This window comes from Notamacropus eugenii, chromosome 4 (assembly GCF_028372415.1).
Source record: "Notamacropus eugenii isolate mMacEug1 chromosome 4, mMacEug1.pri_v2, whole genome shotgun sequence".
Classification (NCBI taxonomy): domain Eukaryota; kingdom Metazoa; phylum Chordata; class Mammalia; order Diprotodontia; family Macropodidae; genus Notamacropus; species Notamacropus eugenii.
In genome coordinates this window covers 122111402-122133680 of record NC_092875.1, presented here as the reverse complement: position 1 = coordinate 122133680, position 22279 = coordinate 122111402, and the positions used below count along the sequence as shown (strand labels likewise).

The window sequence follows — 22279 nt, the reverse complement described above, 5'->3', positions numbered from 1 at the left end:
TTACAATGATCTCGTTTGATTCTCACTACAACCATGGAAAGTAGGTTCTATTATTATCCCCATTTTATATATATAGAAACTGAGGACAGTAGAAGTCAAATGACTCCAGGGCCAGCATTCTATGTACTGCACAATCTGGGTCCCTAGAACAAAGCATAAAAGAGATAGTGAAAGTTTAGGAAAAGAAAGAGTTATTTTAAAAAGCTAGCATCGCAGTCGGCTCCTGGCAGTGGCTGAGAAGGAGCAACACCCTCCTCTCCAGTGGCCCTCGTTTCCTCCCTCACCCTCCTTCCCTTGCTGGCTTGCTCCTTTCCAGAACCATGGCCTCTGGGGTGGCTGTCTCGCATTGGATGATCGAGGTGTTCAACAACATGAAATTTCGCTAGTCCTCCACACCTGAGGAGGTGAAGAAACGCAAGAAGGCTTTGTTGTTCTGCCTGAGCAAGGTTAGGAAGAACATTGTGCTGGAGGAGGCAAGGAGCTCCTGGTGGGTGAGGTGGGGCAGACTGTGGATGAGCACTACACCACCTTTGTCAAGATGCTACCAGACAAGGACTGCCGCTGTGCCCTCTTACGGTGCTACCTAGGAGACCAAGGAGAGCAAGAAGGAGCACCTGGTGTTCCTCTTCTGGGCCCCTGAGCGTGCCCCCCTCAAGAGCAAAATGATCTGTGTGAGCTCCAAGGAAGCCATCAAGAAGAAAGACAGGCATCAAACACGAATTACAAGCCAGCTGTTATGAGGAAGTGAAGGACCTCTGTACCCCGGCTGAGAAATTGGGGGGCAGTGCCATGATTTCCCTGGAGGGGAAGCCCTTGTGAGTCTCCCACCTCCGGCCCTCCTACTGGGGCTGCCCCCTTCCTGCCAGACCCAAGGGGTTGGGGGGGATCCTAGCAGGCGCAGGGCAATCCCTTCACCCATTTGCCAAACCGCTCCCTGGCCCCTGACCTCCCCCACTTGACCCTGATGACTCTGGCCTTCCTAAACCGCCTTTGATATTCTCATTCCTCCTGAGCTGTAGCAGACCAAGGCCCCCCAGATGAGGGGGAGACCAGTATTTTTTTAACTGACACCCCCACTTTCCCCCTTCCCCAGTGCTGCCAACTTCTAACCGTAGTAGTGGCTTTGTGCTTGTTGTTTAGTTTTGTGTATAAATGAAATGTTGTGGAGATCCCCTCCCCTACACAGCCGGCTCCCCTCCCCCTCTGCCTCAGTTACTTATGTGGCCAGTAAAAGGAAAGTTCAATTTAAAAAAAAAAGATAAATAAAGGAAAGGTGAACTGCTAAAAAAAAAATTAAAAGCTAGCTTTCCTTTTATCAAAATCTGGTCATTCCAGACTAATCTGATTTCCTTTTTCACAGGCTGAAGAAACTGGTAGATGAGGGGAAGGTTAGAGGTATTGTTTACCTAGACTTAGCAAAGTATTTAATAAAGAATCTTGTACTATTCTTGTGAGAAGAGAGATGGGGGAGACATATGGACTGTGAGTTAAATAGATAGATTCTGCAATTGCTCAACCAGACACAATAGGATGTAATTTGTGGTTCTCTGTCAGCCTGGCAGGCAGTGTCCACTGCATCGCCCCAATGCTCCTGGCTTGGAGCCTGTGCCAGTTAATATTTTTGTCGACAATTTGAATAAAAGCACAGATGGCCGAGTTCACAAATATGTAATTGATATAAAGATGGTTAACACAACAGATGACAAAGTCAAGATCCCAAAAGATCTTAAAAGATGAGAACATTTTCCACAATTTCTCTTATATTCTATATGAAGAATTTCTTTGTTCTCACATCAAGGAATTGGTGCTTTCCCCATCTTACATACCATCTTACAACAAATTATTTTGCATTTACTTATGTGTATGTGTGCTCTATCCCTCCCCCAACAGATTACCAGCCAGTCAATAAATATCTATTAAGTCCTTACTATGTTCCAGGAACAATGCTAGTCCTGGATGAAAGCTCTATCTGGAGAAGGACTGCTGTGGTTGTTCTGTTGGTGGTGGTGATGGTGTCAATGCTGCTGTCATCATTATCATTTTCATTTCAAAGTTCTTGGTGTCTCTCACAAAGCTCTCCGTCTAATAAATGCCTGTTGAACTGAATCATATACAATACTTCTTTGGTCAAAATGAAGGCAAGGATATTCCAATTAATCCCAAATGCAAAGGTTTCTCCCCATTCCACAATGCTCACCCTATCACTCCCTTCCTTAATATGTTAACTCGTTAATGGGCAGCTAGATGGTGCAGTGGATAGAGCACCAGTGCTGGAGTCAGGAGGACCTGAGTTCAGATCTCACCTCAGACACTTGACACTCACTAGCTGTGTGTGACCTTAGGCAAGCCACTTAATCCCAATTGCCTCATCCTGGGTCATCTTCAGTCATTCTGATGAATATCTGGTCACTGGATTCAGATGACTCTGGAGGAGAAGTGAGGCTGGTGACCTGCACAGCCCTCACTCAAAACAAAGTCAAGTGCAAGTCATGTCATTTCTCTGATGGCACGGTCTTCTTTGGCAGCGAAGGATGAACACACTTACAACTTGTTAATACATCAATATAGGTCAAGGACAAGGTTGTTACCTTTTTCCTTCAGCGTCCTTCATCAGGGATCTCTCCACTGCCTTCCTTATTACATTTCCTCCAGTTTCACAGAATGCTAGGGCATTGAAGCAGAAAGATCACTTTTGACATAATCTCATCCAGCCCCTTCATTTTATAGAGGAGGAAAATGAGACCCAGAACTATAAAAATGATTTGTCCAAGGTCACCCACCTTGACGGGTAGAGCTAGTGCTCAAACTCAGGTCTTTCTTCTCCAATATCAACACTCTTTGCACTCTGCCACATGGCCTCCTACAACTCCCTGCTTGCCTCACCTTAAACATTTGCCAGATTGTACTCAACACTCTATCCATATAACTCAAAGTTTTTCTCCCAAAGGTACTTCATGCTGGAACAGTCTCTTTTCTAACTCCTTCCCTTCACTCAAATACCTCTTAAAGTCTCACCTCCTCCAGGAAAACTTTCTCATTTAGTTGTAAGAGTGATACTGTCTTCCAACTCAGCAGACAACTCTCACGGCTACCTCTTCACTCACTGCCTTGCCAATGGTACTAACCCCCTTGCTTGCACATAGAACATCAATAATTATGCCGTTAACCATCTTGAAAGCTCAATGTGTTTCACTCAATAACTAGTTTCCAGACACTCTGATAATTATCAATCATTAAGACAGGTAAAATATCCAAATTAAGTAGTACACGGTCTATTTTCAGGCTACATAGATACGTGCCTAATTAATTCCATAGAACTTTGGAGATGAAAGAAACAATAGACATCACTTTAGTGACTTAGTCCAATCTAAGTTTTCCAAGGAGACTTAGGTTCAGAGAAGGTAAATTACTTGTTCTAAGTCACATAGCTAGACAGAAGCAGAGAACAGAATTAAGCAAGTATCCATCACTGTTAAAATACCATATTTTGATGTAAAATGTTTTCTAAGAAATTAAAATAACAGCCACACTACCTTACATTTATTTGGTATTTACTATGTGCTAGGCACTTCATAATTATTATCTGATTTAGTCCTTACTACAACCGTGGCAGGCAAATACTATTATTATCCCCATTTTACAGATGAAGAAACTGAAGCAAAGAGAGGTTGAGTGACTTGCTCATGGTCACACAGCTAGTAAATATCTGAGGCCAGATTTGAAATCAGGCCTTCCTGACTCCATTCACTGTGCCACCTACCTGACCTAATTAGAATAATTTCTCTCCTTAAAGACTTCTGGGCTAAGAATAAGAGATCTGGGTCACCTATGTCACTAAATAGCTACCTAACTTTAGATGACCAAGAGAAGATTGGATCACAAGGTCTTTCAGTCTCCTTCTAGCTCTAACTATAATTCAGAGATGTATCTCAGAAGTAGAGGCCAGGACGGTTAGAGAAGCCAGACTTAAGGCTTAAATGCTTTGCAAGGCTCTCTCAGATCTTTGCTTCTTTTTTTTTTTTTTTTTTTTTTTTTATAAATCCCAGCCTTGAATTCTGTTCTGTGTTGGAAACAATTTAAATTATAGAACTGGAGTAGGTTTGGTCATTTTCCAGACCAGATTTGTTGGCCCCTAAGGATGGTAATTACAACCTTCTTCTGTTTCTTCTTAGTTTGATGATCAAAACCATTGATGAGAACAGTTTAATCAGCTGGGCTCCCCAGTCTTCCCTCATGCCATGGTCTTATTAACAACATTTAATATGTTAATAGGATGCTTTACAAACATTCATTAAATCTAGTGGGCCATTCTCAAAGTTTTGAATTTTTCCCCCATGACATATTCAGCGGATAAAATCAGATCATGCCTTGACAAAAATTAACTAATCCTAACACCACCCAGCTTTGATCATGGCATTCTCCAGTTCAAAAACTTTCAATGGTCCCTCACTGCCTTCAGATTAAAGTTCAAACTAACTTAGCCTGCCACTGAAGACACTCCCTAATGTGGCTCTGACTTGACTTATCACCCACTACTCTATTCCAAGCACCCTAAACTCTGGCCAAACTAGAGCAGGCAGAGATCTATGTTGGCTGAAGCAATAAGGGGTCTCTCTGGTTTTAAATATGTGGTAGGGTGAGGGAGAGAGTGCCAAACTTGGGAGTCTAGAAAACCTGGGTTCAGAATCAACTTCCAATGCTCATCAGCTATCGGACTACACTCAAATCACTAAACATTTCTGAGTCTCAGTTTCCTAAGACAGAAAATTAGGATAATAATACCTTAAAAGCACAGACTCTAAACTTAATTAATTAAACTTAGGTTTAATCTTTTTTATTAATATTTTTATCACTCTATTTCAATATAATTAGTTTCCTTCATAATTGTGTGTATTTTATTTAATGGATTTTAAACATTATTATGTGAGAAGTTAATAGACTTCACCAGACTTACTGAATTGTCCATGACCCAATAAAAGGTTAAGAACACTTGCTGGGGTTGGAGTGAAGTTCAACTGACTGTATATAATCTTTTGCAAACTTTGAAACACTAGCTAAATGTTATTTATTATTATTATGTGTGTATGCATTTGAGAGGTGCCCTCAACTCTTTGCAAAAAGATTTGGAATAGTTTACAAGAGTGAATGCAACATATAAGAGAATAACTGGGGATTAAAAATGTAATGAAGATCATTTAAATGAATCAGAATGAAAAAGTTATTACCAGGCACCTGAGAGGTGATCTATTCAACTCACACAGGCAGGCACACAGTCAACATTGATTAACTCCTACTACATGCTGAGCACTGAGGTTAAGAGTCTGAGTTCCCTTACAGCCAAGGCAAAAAGGGAAACACGTTGGATAACAAAATTTTCTTTGCCTAAGAGAACAACACATATTTATTCACAGTTAAAAATGGCTCAAGAGATTTAGTCAAGACAATCTCTAAGATCCCTTTCCCAGTTCTAACTCTACCTACATAGCTGATTCAGAAATGACTTCACAATCAGTAATGTCACTTTATATTTGTTAAAATATGATCACTTTTATTTTGGGGACACTTTGAGGTGTTTGATAAGTCCAACATCTAATTTTTCTCTCAAATAAAGGATCCATGATATAGAGGCATGAGATTTCTACATAATTCACAAGCCACTGGCACCTCTCATTTGTTACTCATTGATATTTTCCCGCACACTTTCCTCTTTCTTCATCTATTCCTACCTTTACCTTGTAATCACCAAGCATCAAAGTATCTTTTTGGTGGGGTTAGGTAGCATAGTAGATAGAACCTGGCCTGTAGCCAGGAAGACTGGAGTTTAAATCTCACTTCAGATACTTAAGAGATGTGTGACTGTCTCAGTTTCCTCAATTGTAAAATTGGAATAATAATAGCACATATTTTATAAAGTTGCTCTGAAGATCAAGCGATATGCACCTGGCATGTAGTAGGAGCTATTTAGCCTTTACACTAGCTGTTGTTGTTATTTTTATTTCATTTGGAAGATCTCATCAAATTTTTCGTAAAATTTCTCTACCTCTTCAGTCTCTGCAAGAGATATTGTTGAATACACTATTATTTTCATGGTGACCTTTTTTGCAAGTACTTAGCATGAGCATTGCAACTCGAGATAGCCAAATGTCCCATAAAACGATGTTGTTGCAGTTGGATGGACAATAAAACTCACTCTGCCAAGTGTTTTGCTCCCCTCTCCAAGGAGAGTCTATGAGCCATCCTTCCATTCAGCTGAATGTCCCTTTGGCTTTTGGCTTCCTTTAGATAAAAATATTGAGATCAATGTAATTAAGTTACTCCAGTAGTTCATCCATTTATTGGACATAAAAAATCTGACAAAGTAGAAACAGCTAATTTTATGTTTGTGGAAAGTCTAAAAACAGTGATCCTTGGCACCCACAATGCCTTTTTCTGTGACACTGCTCGTTACTGTAGAAACAGAGAGAGACCTGGCAGAGCTAGCAGGCATTTTATAATTTTCTTTGTTTTCCAGGTTTCCATGGCCAAAGTGATCATCACCTGGTAGCCAGCTTCTCAGTACTGAGCAGGCTGATCCCCAAAAAACAGACACAGTCTTCACATTCATGAAGTCTTTCCCATATATTGGAACATGCTCCAGATCTGGTGCTCAACTAGCATTAGAAACCAGGATCACCTCCATGGCATGATAAGGCCATGTGGAGTAGGACTTCATGGAGAGCCTCATACATTTAGCAAATATCTGTTCAACTGATGTACCCAAAAAAAATCCATGAGCATTAAAATCATAGTATCGCAGAATTAGAACATATATCAGTTAATCCATTACTTAGGCAGCTAGGTGGCCCACCTGCCTTGGACACAGTACCTATGAAACTGGGCAATTCAATTAACTCAATTTCTTCCCCTTTAACATTGGGATAGCAACACTTACCTCTGAGGGTTGTTGTGAGGATCAAATGAGACATTTGTAAAGTGTTTTGCAAACCTTGAAGTGCTATATAAATGCTAGCTATTATTGTCCAACTTATTGTTGGATAGATACATGAATCCTCACCAAGCAGCACTCCCTCCCTTACTAACCCATGCAGTGGTCTCATTAAGTGTCTCCCTGAAAACTTATAAAATAAGGAAATTGAACTAGATGATCTCTAAGGTGTTTTCCATCTCTAATTCTTATTATCCATGACCTCTCATGATGGGGAACTCACTACCTCATGAGGTGAATCATCCATTGTATCTTCAGACAGCTTAGAATGTTAAATGTTGTCCTGGGTAGAGTTTTTCCAAAGGAAGATTTCTTTCTTCAAGCAGCCCCGGGCGTCCTAAATCACAAGATCACTACTCTTTGCAAATGTGAGGAGACAGGGGAGGATTTGGAATAAAGTAGAATAATAAAGAACAGATTCAGTTCCTTCAGCCTGGTTTTAGACTTGAAAATGAGAGCCTCCCAGAGGGACGTGTTTGCCGTGATTATTGTTATTACAACCTATTAAATGATGGGCCAGTAACATGATAGCCGCAGAGACAAACTCCATCTGTGAGAGATGGGGCTCAAAGGGAAGATGTTTTTAAACCCTTTCAGTTTTTGCAGGCTTCATTATTCTCCTTCTTGAAAAAACAGTAACAGTAACAATGGGAAGTCAGCAGCTCTCAGTCATTCCCTCTTTGTGCTTCTTTGGTATGTAAAGGCAACTGGAACAACCACAGAAGCCAGGGAGAAATGGACCAGACATCCCTCTAAGTAAAGGTGCCATGGCCTGATGCTATCTCATAGTCTAATATGGAGCTAATAGCGGTTTTTAGAGTGAAGGGATAGACTTATGAGGTCTAAAGTTGGAAAGACTCTAAAAGATCTTTTCTTTCTTCTTACTCTCATTCTATAACTAAGGAAACAAAATCCCAGATAGGGGAAGTGATTTGTTCAAGGCCTCCCAGATTGGTAAGCAGCAGAGTTTTGATTTGAACCCATGCCCAATGACTCCATTGCAATGCTCATTTCAATGCACCCTAACGCCTCTCCCATCATTGCCATAAAATATGAATAGCTAATTCACAGTCTTTCAGAGTTGCCATCGTTTTTGTTGGCATTGTTGTGGGTAACACCTAGTGAGGATTCACTAACCTACCAAGGCACACTATTCCATTTTTAAAGAGTTCAAGTTGTTATAAAATTCATTCTATTGCAAGATATAAAGTGACATCACTGGCAGCAAGGGGAGCGTGAGTGAAGCTGAGGATTGCACACGGAGGAGGTGAAGGACTGCAACTGAAACAAAATGAGCAAAGTGCACCGCCTGAGCTAAAAAAAATTTATGGACGAGAAGCTATTATTGAAATCAAATAGTCCAAGGAATATTGTGGGGGTTTGATCCATTTATGAATGTTTTGATTGATGTACATGTAGAAATGGCACCAGGTGGGCAACAGAACAATATTGGAATGGTGGTAATCCCAGGAAACAGTATCATTACATTGGAAGTCTTGGGACAAGTATAAGGAATGAAGCACCACTGATGCACTGGATTTCCACTTATCCTTTACATTCCCAAGAGCCTCTTCTTTTTTTTTTTGTTTTGATAGATAAATTTGTTCATTGTATATTCTTTGTTTAACTTTTTGAAAATAAACTTTTGATAAGAAAAAAATTCTATTGGGCTCAAGTCCACCTCTGTAGGTTCCACCCATTGGCCCTAGTTATGCCTGTTGGAGTCAAGAAAAATAGCTTTTATCCTGCTAATCCTTCATGTATTATAATGGTCATGTCCTCCCAACATGTCCCTTCTTAAGATTAAATGTCCCCAATTATTTCAGCTGCTTCTAGAATTTCATGGCATCAAGTCCCTTCACCATCCTAATCACTTTTTTCTAGTTCAGTTCCAATTTATTAATATTTGACGTTATAAAATATGGTGCCCAAAACTGAGCACAGTATTCCAGGTGGGGTCTAACCATCATGAAGCACATGTGGACTATCACCTCCTTCATTCTGAAACAATATGCTTCTCTTAATGCAGTTTAAGATTCCATTAGCTAACACAATTTATTCCTATTGCAAGTCACTCATTCTTCAGGTTTATCTAGGGAGAAGGAGCAGTTCTATGACAAATTCTCATAGATATTTTCTTTGTACTTTCCTCTAGTCTCTTTTTTTATCTTTTTAAAACACAGGCAAATATATTTTATGTAATAAATATATATACATAACAGTCAACATGTATTCATATTATATTATTTATGTTTATTATATATGGATAATAATATATTATGTTTATATAATATATAGTATATAATATGTATTTATACATTTTATTATATTTGCATACATTTATGTAGCATATTTTTGCAAATATTTCTATGTATATACATACATTTAAATATACACATGTATGTGTATATATACATATATATATATATATATGCAAAAGAAAAACCACCTCTTTGGTCATACAAAGCAAAGTCTAGCAAAGGTTTGCTTTCTCTTCCATATCTTTTGTCATTGCTTACAAGGATATGTCCCCAGTCATTATGCAGACAAGTAACTTGGGAAGATACATAAAGTACTAAGAGTATACTGTCATGTATCAGACATTAATTCCATTTTCAAATGCCCATCCAAAGTCAACACTGCTTTAGTTGGCAGTGTCCTTTCCCTATCCACTAAAATAGCAGTGTCTTGCCCACTTAGTAAATGTTAGTAAGTGCTTGTTGTTATATGGTACATAGTGCTGGAGCTGATACAGAGCTTTGATTAGATATAGTCTCAATCTTTAAGGAGACAGACTTGAAATTATAAAAAGAAGGGATAAAGCACAAATATATAACTGCAGTATCCATAATAAACATGTTTAAGTGATACAAAATAAAATCTGAGGGGAAACATAAGTTCCTCAGAAGAAGGATCAGTTTTGGTAGAGAAGGGATCATTTGAGTTGGACTCTAAAGGACAGGCAGGAATTCCACATGTGAAGAGCATGAATGAAGTTATTTTAGCCATAAAGAAAGGTACAAACGAAAGAACAGAAGTATGAGTACACCATGCATGAGTCAAGGTGGTACAGGGTGGTCCAGTTTGATAGGAGCAAAAAGGACCTCGAAAAAACATAGTGAAATAGGATTTGAACCTGAGATTTCATCAGTGCAGGAAATTACCAGATGGGAAACTCATTCTAACAAAACAGGCCAGCAATGTCTCTACAACTTGAAGTCTTAGAGGGACCTCTAGAGAACTGAGATAATAAGAGACATTCAAGGAGTTACACCATACAGTAGGTGTCAGAGGTAAGACTTAAATCCAGGTCTTTTTAGTTTAAAGGCTTACTCTCTAGCTATTATACCACACTTCTTCTTGTGGAAAGAATAATATGAGTTAAACGAGAAAGCTAAAGGAATTGTGGAGAGCCTTGAATGCCAGGCTAAGGAGATGGGCCCTCATAGACAATAGATATCCCTTTAATATTTTCTTGCAGATAAATGATATGACCACATTATTGCATAATAAAAATTATTCTCAAAGGAGTGTAAAGGATGGATTGGAGGAAGTAGAGAATGGAACTCACAAAAATTATTTTAATAATCCAATAGAGTGATAGTGAATGAATGACTTAATTAAAAAGCATTTTAAATACATACTATGCTCTAAATTCATAGTAATAAGGGTAGTGGCTGTGGAAATAAGAATACAGAACCATAGAATCTCAGATTTGAAAGGGTTCTCAACAGCCATCTAGTCCAATCCATATCTGTACTACGGACAAATGACCATCCAGTCTCTGATAAGGAGGAACTTCCAGAGACAATTCCTTCCATCTCAATTAAGAATTTTTCTTGGGGAGGAGCCAAGATGGAGGAGTAGAAAGACACACATATGCTAGCTCTGAACCCACAGCCCATAAAATATCTGTAAAGAAGAACTCCCAACAAATTCTGGAGCAGCAGAAGCCACGGAACAATGGAGTGGACAAGATTTCTGTTCCAGAGAGCGCTGAAAACCTGACGCAAAAGGTCCCTTACGCACCAGACCCGGAGCAGAGCCCAGCCCTGCCTTGGCCACGCTGCACTGAGGGGAGCAGATCTGAGCAGGCTTCAGGGACAGAATCTCCAGTGGCCGTGCAGGTCAGTCCACCCACAGGCACCGAGGGTGAATGAGTCTTTTTGGCTTGCTGAGAGGGGAGTGTGGTGTCTCCATAACTCAGGCCCCCTCGGGAGGCAGCAGGGGGCTGTGGCAGACAGGGGCTCCCCAAGCAGGCAGGAGCCCAGATGCATTGTTGAAGGTCTCCACATAAACCCCCTGAGGGAACTGAGCCACTTGTGGTGGCCCTGCCGCCACCTGAGCAGCTGAACTTAATATCACACTGAATAGCAGCCCCGCCCCCACCCAAAGCCCTGAGGCTGGGAAGCAGCATTTGAATCTCAGCCCCCAAACACTAGCTGGATGGATCTGGAGGATTGGGGGTGGAAAGAAAACTCAGAAGGCAAGTCACTGGCTGGGAAAATGGCCAGAAAAGGGAAAAAAAAATAAGACTATAGAAGGTTACTTTCTTGGTGAACAGAAAATTCCTCCCTTCCTTTCTGATGAGGAAGAACAATGCTTACCATCAGGGAAAGACACAGAAGTCAAGGCTTCTGTATCCCACACATCCAAAATAAATATACCATGGGCTCAGGCCATGGAAGAGCTCAAAAAGGATTTTGAAAATCAAGTAAGAGGCGGAGCCAAGATGGCGAAGTAGAAAGACGCACATACACATAGCTCCGAACCCACAAACCACAGAACGGCAGAGGGGACTAACCCAGGGTGAATTCTGCACCCAGAGACCACGGAATATTGGAGTGAGGGAGATTTCTGTTCTGGAGAGACCTGCAAACCTCTCATGGGGGGTCCTTCGCGCCGTGGACTGGGCGCCAGGGTGGGTAGCAGAGAGCAACCATACCGCGGCAGCGACACCATGAGAAAAAGATCCGAGAGGGCTACGGGACGGGATCTCCAGTGGCCACGCGGGTCCCCCCACCCACAGAGGGACCAGCAAACCTCTCGCAAAAGGTCCATCGCGCTGCAGACGCGGTGCCCAGCCCGGACCTGTGGTGGCGGCGGCTGCCGGGGCTCCGAGAGACGCAGTTCTGAGAGGGCTCCGGAGGCGGGATCTTCAGCAGCGGCACGGGCCCCCCCACCAACAGCTGACTGACGGGGGTAGGTGAGAGAGTCTCTTTGGCGGGTTGAGAGGGGAGTGAGGTGCCCCGATGGCTCGGGCCCGCCCGGGAGGTGGGGGCTGAGAGGCGGCTGCGGACGGGGGCTCCCCAAGCAAGCGGGAGCCTGGATCCATTGTGGAAGGTCTGTGCATAAACCCCCTGAGGGAATTGAGCCAGAGAGGCGGCCCTGCCCCTGACCTCAGCACCTGAGCTTAATTTAACACTGAATAACAGCCCTGCCCCCGCCAAAAATCCTAAGGTGGGAAGCAGCATTTGAATATCAGTCCCCAAACGCTGGCTGGGAGGACCAGGAGGCGAGGTGGGTGTGAGGAGAACATTCAGAGGTCAGGCCGCTAGGTGGAGAAAATGCCAAGAAAAGGGAAAAGAAATAAAACTATTGAAGGGTACTTTATAGGAGAAAAAACGCTTCCTCCCTTCCTTTCTGATGGGGAGGAACAAGGCTTGCCATCAGGCAAAGACACAGAAATCGAGGACTCTGTCTCCCAGCCCACCCAATGGGCTCAGGCCATGGAAGAGCTCAAGAGGAATTTTGAAAATCAAGTTAGAGAGGTGGAGGAAAGACTGGGAAGAGAAATGAGAGGGATAAGGGAGAAGCATGAAAAACAAATCAGCTCCCTGCTAAAGGAGAACCAAAAAAATCTTGAAGAAATTGGCACCTTGAGAACTAGCCTAACTCAGCTGGCAAGGGAGGTGCAAGGGGCCAATGAGGAGAAGAATGCTTTCAAAAGCAGAATTAACCAAATGGAAAAGGAGATTCAAAAGCTCACTGAAGAAAAAAGATCTTTCAAATCTGGAATGGTACGGATAGACGCTTTGGACTTTTCGAGAAAGACAGATATCTCAGAACATACTGCACAGATTCGAAAAATGGAAGATAATGTGAAATATCTTATTGGAAAAACAACTGACCTGGAAAATAGAATCAGGAGAGACAATGTAAAAATTCGGGGACCACCTGAAAACCATGATCAAAAGAAGAGCCTAGACATCATCTTCCATGAAATTATCAAGGAAAACTGCCCTGAGATTCTAGAACCAGAAGGCAAAATAAATATTCAAGGAATCCGCAGAACACCGCATGAAAGAGATCCAAAAAGAGAAACTCCTAGGAGCATTGTGGCCAAATTCCAGAATTCCCAGGTGAAAGAGAAAATATTGCAAGCAGCTAGAAAGAAACAATTCAAGTATTGTGGAAATACAATCAGGATAGTACAAGACCTGGCACCTTCTACATTGAGGGATAGAAGGGAATGGAATAGGATATTCCAGAAGTCAAAGGAACTAGGACTGAAGCCAAGAATCACCTACCCAGCAAAACTGAGTATAATACTTCAGGAGAAAAAAATGGTCTTTCAATGAAATAGAAGACTTTCAAATTTTCCTGATGAAAAGACCAGAGCTGGAAAGAAAATTTTACTTTCTAACACAAGAATGAAGAGAACCATGAAAAGGCGAACAGCAAAGAGAAATCATAAGGGACTTACTAAAGTTGAACTGTTTACATTCCTACATGGAAAGACAATATTTACAACTCTTGAAACATTTCAGTATCTGGGCACTGGGTGGGAGTACACACACACACACACACATGCACACACGTACACATACATAGAGACAGAGTGCACAGAGTGAATTGAAGAGGATGGGATCATATACTAAAAAAAAAAAATGAAATCAAGTAGTGAGAGAGAAATATTGGGAGGAGAAAGGGAGAAGTTATATGGGGCAAATTATCTCTCATAAAAGAGGCAAGCAAAAGACTTATTAGTGGTGGGATAAAGAGGGGAGGCAAGAGAAAAACATGAGGTCTACTCTCATCACATTCCACTAAAGGAAAGAATATAATGCACACTCATTTTGATAGGAAAACCTATCTCATAATACAGGAGAGTGGGGGACAGGGGCACAAGCAGGATGGGGGGGGGAAGATAGAGGGGAGGGCATGGGGAGGAGAATGCAATACGAGGTCGACACTCATGGGGAGGGAAAGGACCATAAGAAAATAGAAGTAATGGGGGACAGGACAGGATGGAGGGAAATATAGTTAGGCCTATACAACACAACTAGTATGGAAATCATTTGCAAAACTAAACAGATATGGCCTATATTGAATTGCCTGTCTTCCAAGGGAAAGGGGTGGAGAGGGAGGGAGCTAAAGAAGACAGAACTCAAAGTGTTAGGACCAAATGTAATGTCCTTACCACTGGGTAACAAGAAATACAGGTTAAGGGGTCAAGAAAGCTATCCAGCCCTACAGGACAAAAGAGAAGACGGAGACAAGGGCAGGGAGGGAGGATAGAGGAGAGAGCAGATAGGTCACAAGGGCAATTAGAAAGCTTGGGTCTGGGGGGGGGAGGGGAAAAAAGGGGAGAAAATTTGTAACCCAAAATTGTGTGAAAATAAATGTTAAAAGTTTAATAAAAAAAAATCAAGTAAGAGAGGTAGAGGAAAAACTGGGAAGAGAAATGAGAGAGATGAAAGAAAAGTATGAGAAGCAGGTCAACACCTTGCTAAAGGGGACCCAAAAAAGTGCTGAAGAAAATAACACCTTGAAAAATAGGCTAACTCAATTGGCAAAAGAGGTTCAAAAAGCCAATGAGGAGAAGAATGCTTTAAAAAGCAGAATTAACCAAATGGAAAAGGAAGTCCAAAAGCTCACTGAAGAAAATAGATCTTTCAAATCTGGAATGGTACGGATGGAGGCTAATGACTTTATGAGAAACCAAGAAATCACAAAACAAAACCAAGAGAATGAAAAAATGGAAGATAATGTGAAATATCTCATTGGAAAAACAACTGACCTGGAAAATAGATCCAGGGGAGACAATTTAAAAATTATGGGACTACCTGAAAGCCATGATCAAAAAAGAGCCTAGACATCATCTTTCATGAAATTATCAAGGAAAACTGCCCTGAGATTCTAGAACCAGAGGGCAAAATAAGTATTCAAGGAATCCACCAATCACCGCCTAAAAGAGATCCAAAAAGAGAAACTCCTAGGAACATTGTGGCCAAATTCCAGATTTCCCTGATCAAGGAGAAAATATTGCAAGCAGATAGAAAGAAACAATTCAAGTATTGTGGAAATACAATCAGGATAACTCAAGATCTAGCAGCTTCTACATTAAGGGATCGAAAGGCATGGAATAGGATATTCCAGAAGTCAAAGGAACTAGGACTAAAACCAAGAATCACCTACCCAGCAAAACTGAGTATAATACTTCAGGGGAAAAATTGGTCTTTCAATGAAATAGAGGATTTTCAAGCATTCCTGATGAAAAGACCAGAGCTGAAAAGAAAATTTGACTTTCAAACACAAGAATGAAGAGAAGCATGAAAAGGTGAACAGCAAAGAGAAGTCATAAGGGACTTACTAAAGTTGAACTGTTTACATTCCTACATGGAAAGACAATATTTGTAACTCTTGAAACTTTTCAGTATCTGGGTACTGGGTGGGATTACACACACACACACATGCACACACGCACATACACACACACAGAGACAGAGTGCACAGAGTGAATTAAAGAGGATGGGATCATATCTTAAAAAAATGAAATCAAGCAGTGAGAGAGAAATATATTGGTAGGAGAAAGGGAGAAATGGAATGGGGTAAATTATCTCTCATAAAAGAGGCAAGCAAAAGACTTATTAGTGGAGGGATAAAGAGGGGAGATGAGAGAAAAACATGAAGTTTACTCTCATCACATTCCACTAAAGGAAGGAATAAAATGCACACTCATTTTGGTATGAAAACCTATCTTACAATACAGGAAAATGGGGGAGAAGGGGATAAGCAGGGTGGGGGGGAGATGATGGAAGGGAGGGCAATGGGAGAGGGAGCAATCTGAAGTCAACATTCTTGGAGAGGGACAGCATCAAAAGAGAGAACAGAAGTAATGGGGAGCAGGATAGGATGGAGGGAAATATAGTTAGTCTTACACAACACGACTATTATGAAAGTCATTTGCAAAACTATACAGATATGGCCTATATTGAATTGCTTGCCTTCCAAAAGGAATGGGTGGGGAGGGAGGGATGAAGAGAAGTTGGAACTCAAAGTTTTAGGATCAACTGTCGAGTACTGTTCTCGCCACTAGGAAATAAGAAATACAGGTAAAGGGGTGTAGAAAGTTATCTGGCCCTACAGGACAAAAGAGAAGATGGGGACAAGGGAAGGGAGGGATGATAGAAGAGAGGGCAGATTGGTGATAGGGGCAATTAGAATGTTTGGTGTTTGGGGGTGGAGGAGGGGACAAATGGGGAGAAAATCTGGAACCCAAAATTTTGTGAAAATGAATGTTAAAAGTTAAATAAATTTTTTTTAAAAATTTTAAAAAAAGAATTTTTCTTTACATCAGTCTTCATTCTCCCTCTTTTAAATTTACACTCATGGTTCCTAATTCTGTCCTCGAATGCCAAGTAAAACTAGTTTAATACCTCTTCCACACAATTCCCCTTCCAGTATTTGAAGGCAATTATTAAGTCTCCACTCAGTGGAGACTCCATTCCATTCCCAGACTTATTCCCCAGGCAAAACATATAGTTGTGAGACATGTAGCAGACTTAAAATTGAAAGGATTTGCTAACTAATTGGCTATGACATGGGAGAGGAAGATATCAGTCAAAGACATCAACTGGCAATGACTATCTTAAAGACAGTTCTCTTTGTGCCTTTTGGTCCCAATTTCTTGAACATTTTCATCACACACAATTCATCCAAACTGTCGGTCATAACCATTTCCACTTCCCTAATATCTCTGGACAGGGGCTGGATAGCCAGATGATGTAGTCAAGAGCACTGCTGCATTAAGTCTTCAAGGGTTGGACTAGATGGCCTCAAAGACCTCAATCACCTCTAGAACTGTATACAATTCCATACAATGCCCTTTTATCTAATTTCTTATAGGATTTATTCTCCACTATTACTAAATGATTAATTATTGACAGGCTTGACATTTCTTCTGTTGTCTTGAATTGTTGCTTATTCCCTACATTATCACTGGATTGTCCACATTTATGCATCTTCCCAATTCCCTCTATGTTCCTAGAGGGTGGATATCATGTTTCTTGTGGGTGTCCATGCCATCTAAGAGACCTTGTATACAAGCAAGGGATCAACAAATAATCATTCATTTGATTACTTTATTTGAAACTGAAGTCAACAGACCTGTTGGATGGAGATGATATAATGGCAGAAGACCTCAGTCTTAGCTCTGCCATTTGCACCACTGTGATTAAAGAAGTCACTTAACCTCACTAAGGCTGAGTTTCCTGATCTATAAAATCAATATAATGATGTTTGTCCCAACGAAATGCTAATGAACCATTTTCCCTTCCTTTCCCCCATCTTCTAAGACACTGTCAAGCACATGAAGAACATGCAATCCACATTCCCTAGGATGCCTGAACCAAATAACAAAGTAATTGGGATATATATGTAACAAAATAAATACAAAATGCAATAAAACCTAGTTAATGTTGCACTTTGAAACTAAGTAAATATGTAGCCCACAGGATACTTATGTACTGATTAGTAGACACTATTTCTTGACACCTTTGTGCTGGGACTCTGTGACCTTCCTCTGAGAAATCTTTTAACAGGTTTTCTGTGGCAACAGATAGACATTGGTCAATCCCCCTTCACTCCCAGATTCTTTGCCCTAATGGCAGGCTTCTGGAAAATGAGATTATGTGTACATATGCATACACATATTATGTATTATGAATATATTTTATATATTCATGCATATATTTGTGATATTTTTATTTCTGTATCTATACATAAATATGCACATGTGTATATATGTATGTACATACACACACATACATTTTTAAATTGTTTTCCCCAAAGGATCTTTCATTAATCTGAAACAAATGAAGGCACAAAAGGCAGGGTGGCCTGGTAGGCAGAAAGATAGATTAGGATCAGGTATCTCCTCTAATGCATTCTAGCTCTACTGAACCGGAAAATTCTCAACCTCTATGCCCTTAGACAACTCTGTAAGATTATAAGCTACAGAAAATTTGCCAGTCTACATTAGCAGAATGCCTTTCCCTACCAGAACTCCTTACAAAGACAAAATCGTATGTCTTGACCAAAATACAAATAAAGCAAAACACAGTGCTTTGGGTTGAGTTGTTTAGCCCCTTTCTGGCCTTCTCCCCAGTTCTATGCCAGGGGAAGCCAAGATGACCCCAAATGTCCACCCTATGGGGTATATGACAGCTGGGCAATGACAGAAATACCTTTCTCCCAAATGCTGGCCATCATCAGATTACTGGTTCTCTCCTCTGATGTCAGGCCAATATATACCAGCCTTTGGCAAGCTCACTAGACTTCCCTTGAAGGAAAGGCAACCTGACAGCTTCTATTTTGTGAGACTGGAACACCAGCCAGCTCTTGTTTTAACTTGTCAACATCCATGGGTCCACCCGCCTATAATGCTTTTTTTATGAAGGCAAATGCTGTGTTTTAAAGGCAATAAAATGGCTGGAGGTGGAGTGAACACTTAAATGGAGACCTTACAAAGCTACCTAATAAATGTGGGTTTTATTTTCCTTTTGGTTCCTGTCCCATCTTTCTTGGTCAAGAGGACTGACCAAGGGAATGTTCAGCACTGGAATGTTCTGTCCTTAGTAAGACCCCTTATTCTAATCAGAAGGCAAGGATCTCATTGTTCAGAAACCTGCCACTAAGACAAATAATCTGTAAGTGGAGGGGGGCTACCCAATGTTTGTCTGTTGCCACAACAAAGAATATGAAAAGATTTTTCAGAGGAAGGTCACAAAGTCCCAGTAAAGCTGACATGATAGCCTTCTTCTCCTGGATATGAAATCCCCCATTGTGCAGCCAGGAAATGTCAAGATTTGTGGGAAACAAGGTGGAGGTGGCAGAATTTGGCAAGGGAAGGGGAGAAGTGTTCCTTTTTCATCAAAGGTTTGTTTACTTGTTTGTCTTGTTTCCAAGAAGAACCTTCCCAGCAGCCATACAAGAGATGATGCTATTAACACTGGGTCACAGAATAATAGATGTGTTACTGTCTGAGAAAAGCTAGTATTTGGCCCCAGATGAACAAAGCAAAGAAAATTAGATATTGGAAAGATTAAAGAAACTATTCTGGGTAAGCAAAAAACAGCCCTCTCCATTCCAAGGTGGGAATGGTGAAAAGAAAGCTATCTTTGACACACCCAACACAAGTCACAGGATTCAAGCTCTACGATTCAGTAACCAACAACTTTGCTTGGCTATAAAGAGAATGGATCCTTAGCCTTTAGGAGGGTGGACTAGGGAACCATGAATCTTCATACAAGTGGCATTCCAGAAATATTTTTTAAAACAAGGTAGGATAGGTTAGATAACATGCTGGAACATAAAGAATAATGGACTTGGAATTGGAAGCTGTGATCAAATCCCCTCTCTGATGCTTAGCTAGCAATTTTGTTGGAAATAAGTCATTTCATATCTTTGACAGCACCATAAACAGGGTAGAAGAACCAGAGCCTAGATCCAGGGTAATAAACAAAGAGGGCACTGATGCATTTTTAGTCCTTTGGCAGCTAGAAACAACAGAACTTAGAATCTATTTAACAAAATACATTAGTTAAAGTAGGAAGCAGATAATTGGAGTGAGCTCTTTTCCTACCCCATTCTGATTGTCCACCCAACTCCTACCCCCTGGAGTCTCTGTCTCTTCTTCCAGGCAATATTTGTGTTGTTTAAAAAGCTAGGTGGTAAACAAAGCACTGGACCTGAAGGCAGGAAATTCAGTCATTTTTCAGTCATGTCTGACTTCATGACCCCACTGGGATTTTCTTGGCAAAGATACTACAGTGTTTTGCCATTTTCTTCTCCCACTTATTTTACAGATGAGGAAACTGAGACAAGCAGAGTTAAGTGATTTGCCTAAGGTCACACAACTAAAAAGTGTCTAAGGCCAGATTTGAACTCAGGAAGATAAGTCTTTCTGACTCTAGGCCAAACTCTCTGTCCACTGAGCCATCTAACTGCCTCAGCTCATCTGTACAAAAAGGATGATAATGCTACCTACCTTTCCAGGATGATGTGAGCATCAACTGAGATACTATTTGTAATTAGCATAGAGCCTGGAACATAGCAGATCCTTAATAAATGCTTGTTTATTTCTTTTCTCCTTTGCCCTAGTTGCCGAAAAAAAATCTTACCTTTCTGCTCATTGCACCCAAGTTTACTCATCTATAAAATAACGGGGTTGGCCTAGATCACTAAAATCTTTTCTGGCTCTAACAATCTGTACTTCTGCATGATAAGATGAATTAAAATGAATTGGACAAAAAGAGTTTTTAGGGGAGAACGCACCTGAGACAATCATTTTCAATTCTTTCCTACACATCTACTTTGACTTAGCTGTGGAAAATATGTATGAGGAAAAATAACCCATCATATGGGTATGATCAACCATATTCCAGGTTAGCTATAACTGGACTGAAACTTTCATTTTAGCAAACTACCTCTTTACTTCAGCCTAAATAAATATTCACCATCTGTATGATGAAGTAGAAAGAGTCCTGGAATGGGAGTCAAGTCTGAATGAATGAATGGACTGTGGGAGTGAACAAGTGAGTTGAATGAATAAATGAGTGATCAAATGAATGAACAAAAAAGTATATATTAACCACTTTACTATTTGTTAGACACTGTGTAGACACTGTAAATACAAAGAGAAATTGACCATCCCTGCCCTCAATTCTGATGAGAGAGACAACACAGAAAGGGAAATGGTGGCACAGAGAGAGAGACACAGACAGACAGACTCAGAGACAGACAGGCTCAGAGAAACAGAGAGAGAGACAACACTTAGAAGAGAGTGGTAGAAAGCTCAGGAAGAAATCACAGGAACAGTGAGTGGACCTGGATTCTAACACTGGTTCTGTTACTGTGTGACTTTAAGCAAATGACTCGCCACCCCCTGTCTTCAATTTTCTCATTCATAAAAGGAGAGGATCAGACTAGATTATCTCTGAGGCACCTTCGAGGTGACAGTCATACAATCTTATGACTGAGGTTTGATCTTGGGTAACTGGAAGAATAGTGACTCCCCCAACAGAAATGAGGGAACTTGAGAGGAAAAGCTGTCTTGGGCAGAAACATGATATGTTTTTGATACGTTGAGCTTGAGATGCTGGCAGAACACACAGGTGCAGAGGAATGTGTAAGGGAAAGAAGCATGACCTAGGAGTCAAAGATGTGGAGTCTAGTCCCAGTTGCGTGACCTTTGAGAAGTCACTTTATGAAGGGAAAGAAGGGAAGGGGATCTAGATAATCTTTCTAGCTCCAAAACTCTACAATCTTATAAACCAGATTTTTAATCAGGATACATGGTAAAAGACTTTTGTCCTCCCCTTGGTCTTCACTTTGTCTTATTATGATGTTACCTTACTAAGAAACACTTATTTAAATCTGAATCTCAGCAAAGAAATAAATGTAATCACAACAAAAGCCTGAGAGAAAAGATTCTTGGTGCCTTTGGACATAGCTACAAGGCAAACACAGGGAATTTAATTTCCATAACAGCTGTCTTAGTGAATGGCAAGTCTCTTTCCAAAGGGGTGGCTCTGGGCCATGTTTTTACAATGGTTTCCACAAGACAGCCTGCTGTGAAAGCCATTTCAATAATGTTTCTTGAACAAGCTTGATAACAGCCACACTGCTCTGTCCCAGTAGGTTCCTAATTCCCAGGCAGTTGCCAATTCATCAGAATGAAGGGAAAACTTCAAACAAAAAAGCAGACCATTTTTCTCCTTTGACATGTAGTGGCATTCATTGCAATAAGTATTAGGGCAGTCTAATACTGCATTCTCACCTCATCCCCACTCCGAATTCAGTCCATAGGTGGAAATTCTGGAAACTCTCATTGTCCTCTGGACATACCATCCAACTAGACTGTGTGATTGAGTGCCACCTCAAGTTTAAATAAATCAGACAAGCCAATACCCAAAGAGAAAGAGAAGAGGTCATTCAAGGAACTAGGTTAATGTTAACCATAAGGGTTTGAAAGTTCCTAACCCTTCAACTTGAATACTTCCAGTTCTA

General features: G+C 40.8%; 2 pseudogenes; both read left to right on the top strand.

Moving 5' to 3' along the window:
* The first annotated feature begins 320 nt into the window (after window positions 1-320).
* Window positions 321-819, top strand: LOC140498243 (cofilin-1 pseudogene; annotated as a pseudogene).
* Window positions 820-8276: 7457 nt separating this feature from the next.
* On the top strand, window positions 8277-8496 carry LOC140498242 (small nuclear ribonucleoprotein G pseudogene; annotated as a pseudogene).
* The last annotated feature ends 13783 nt before the right edge of the window (window positions 8497-22279 follow it).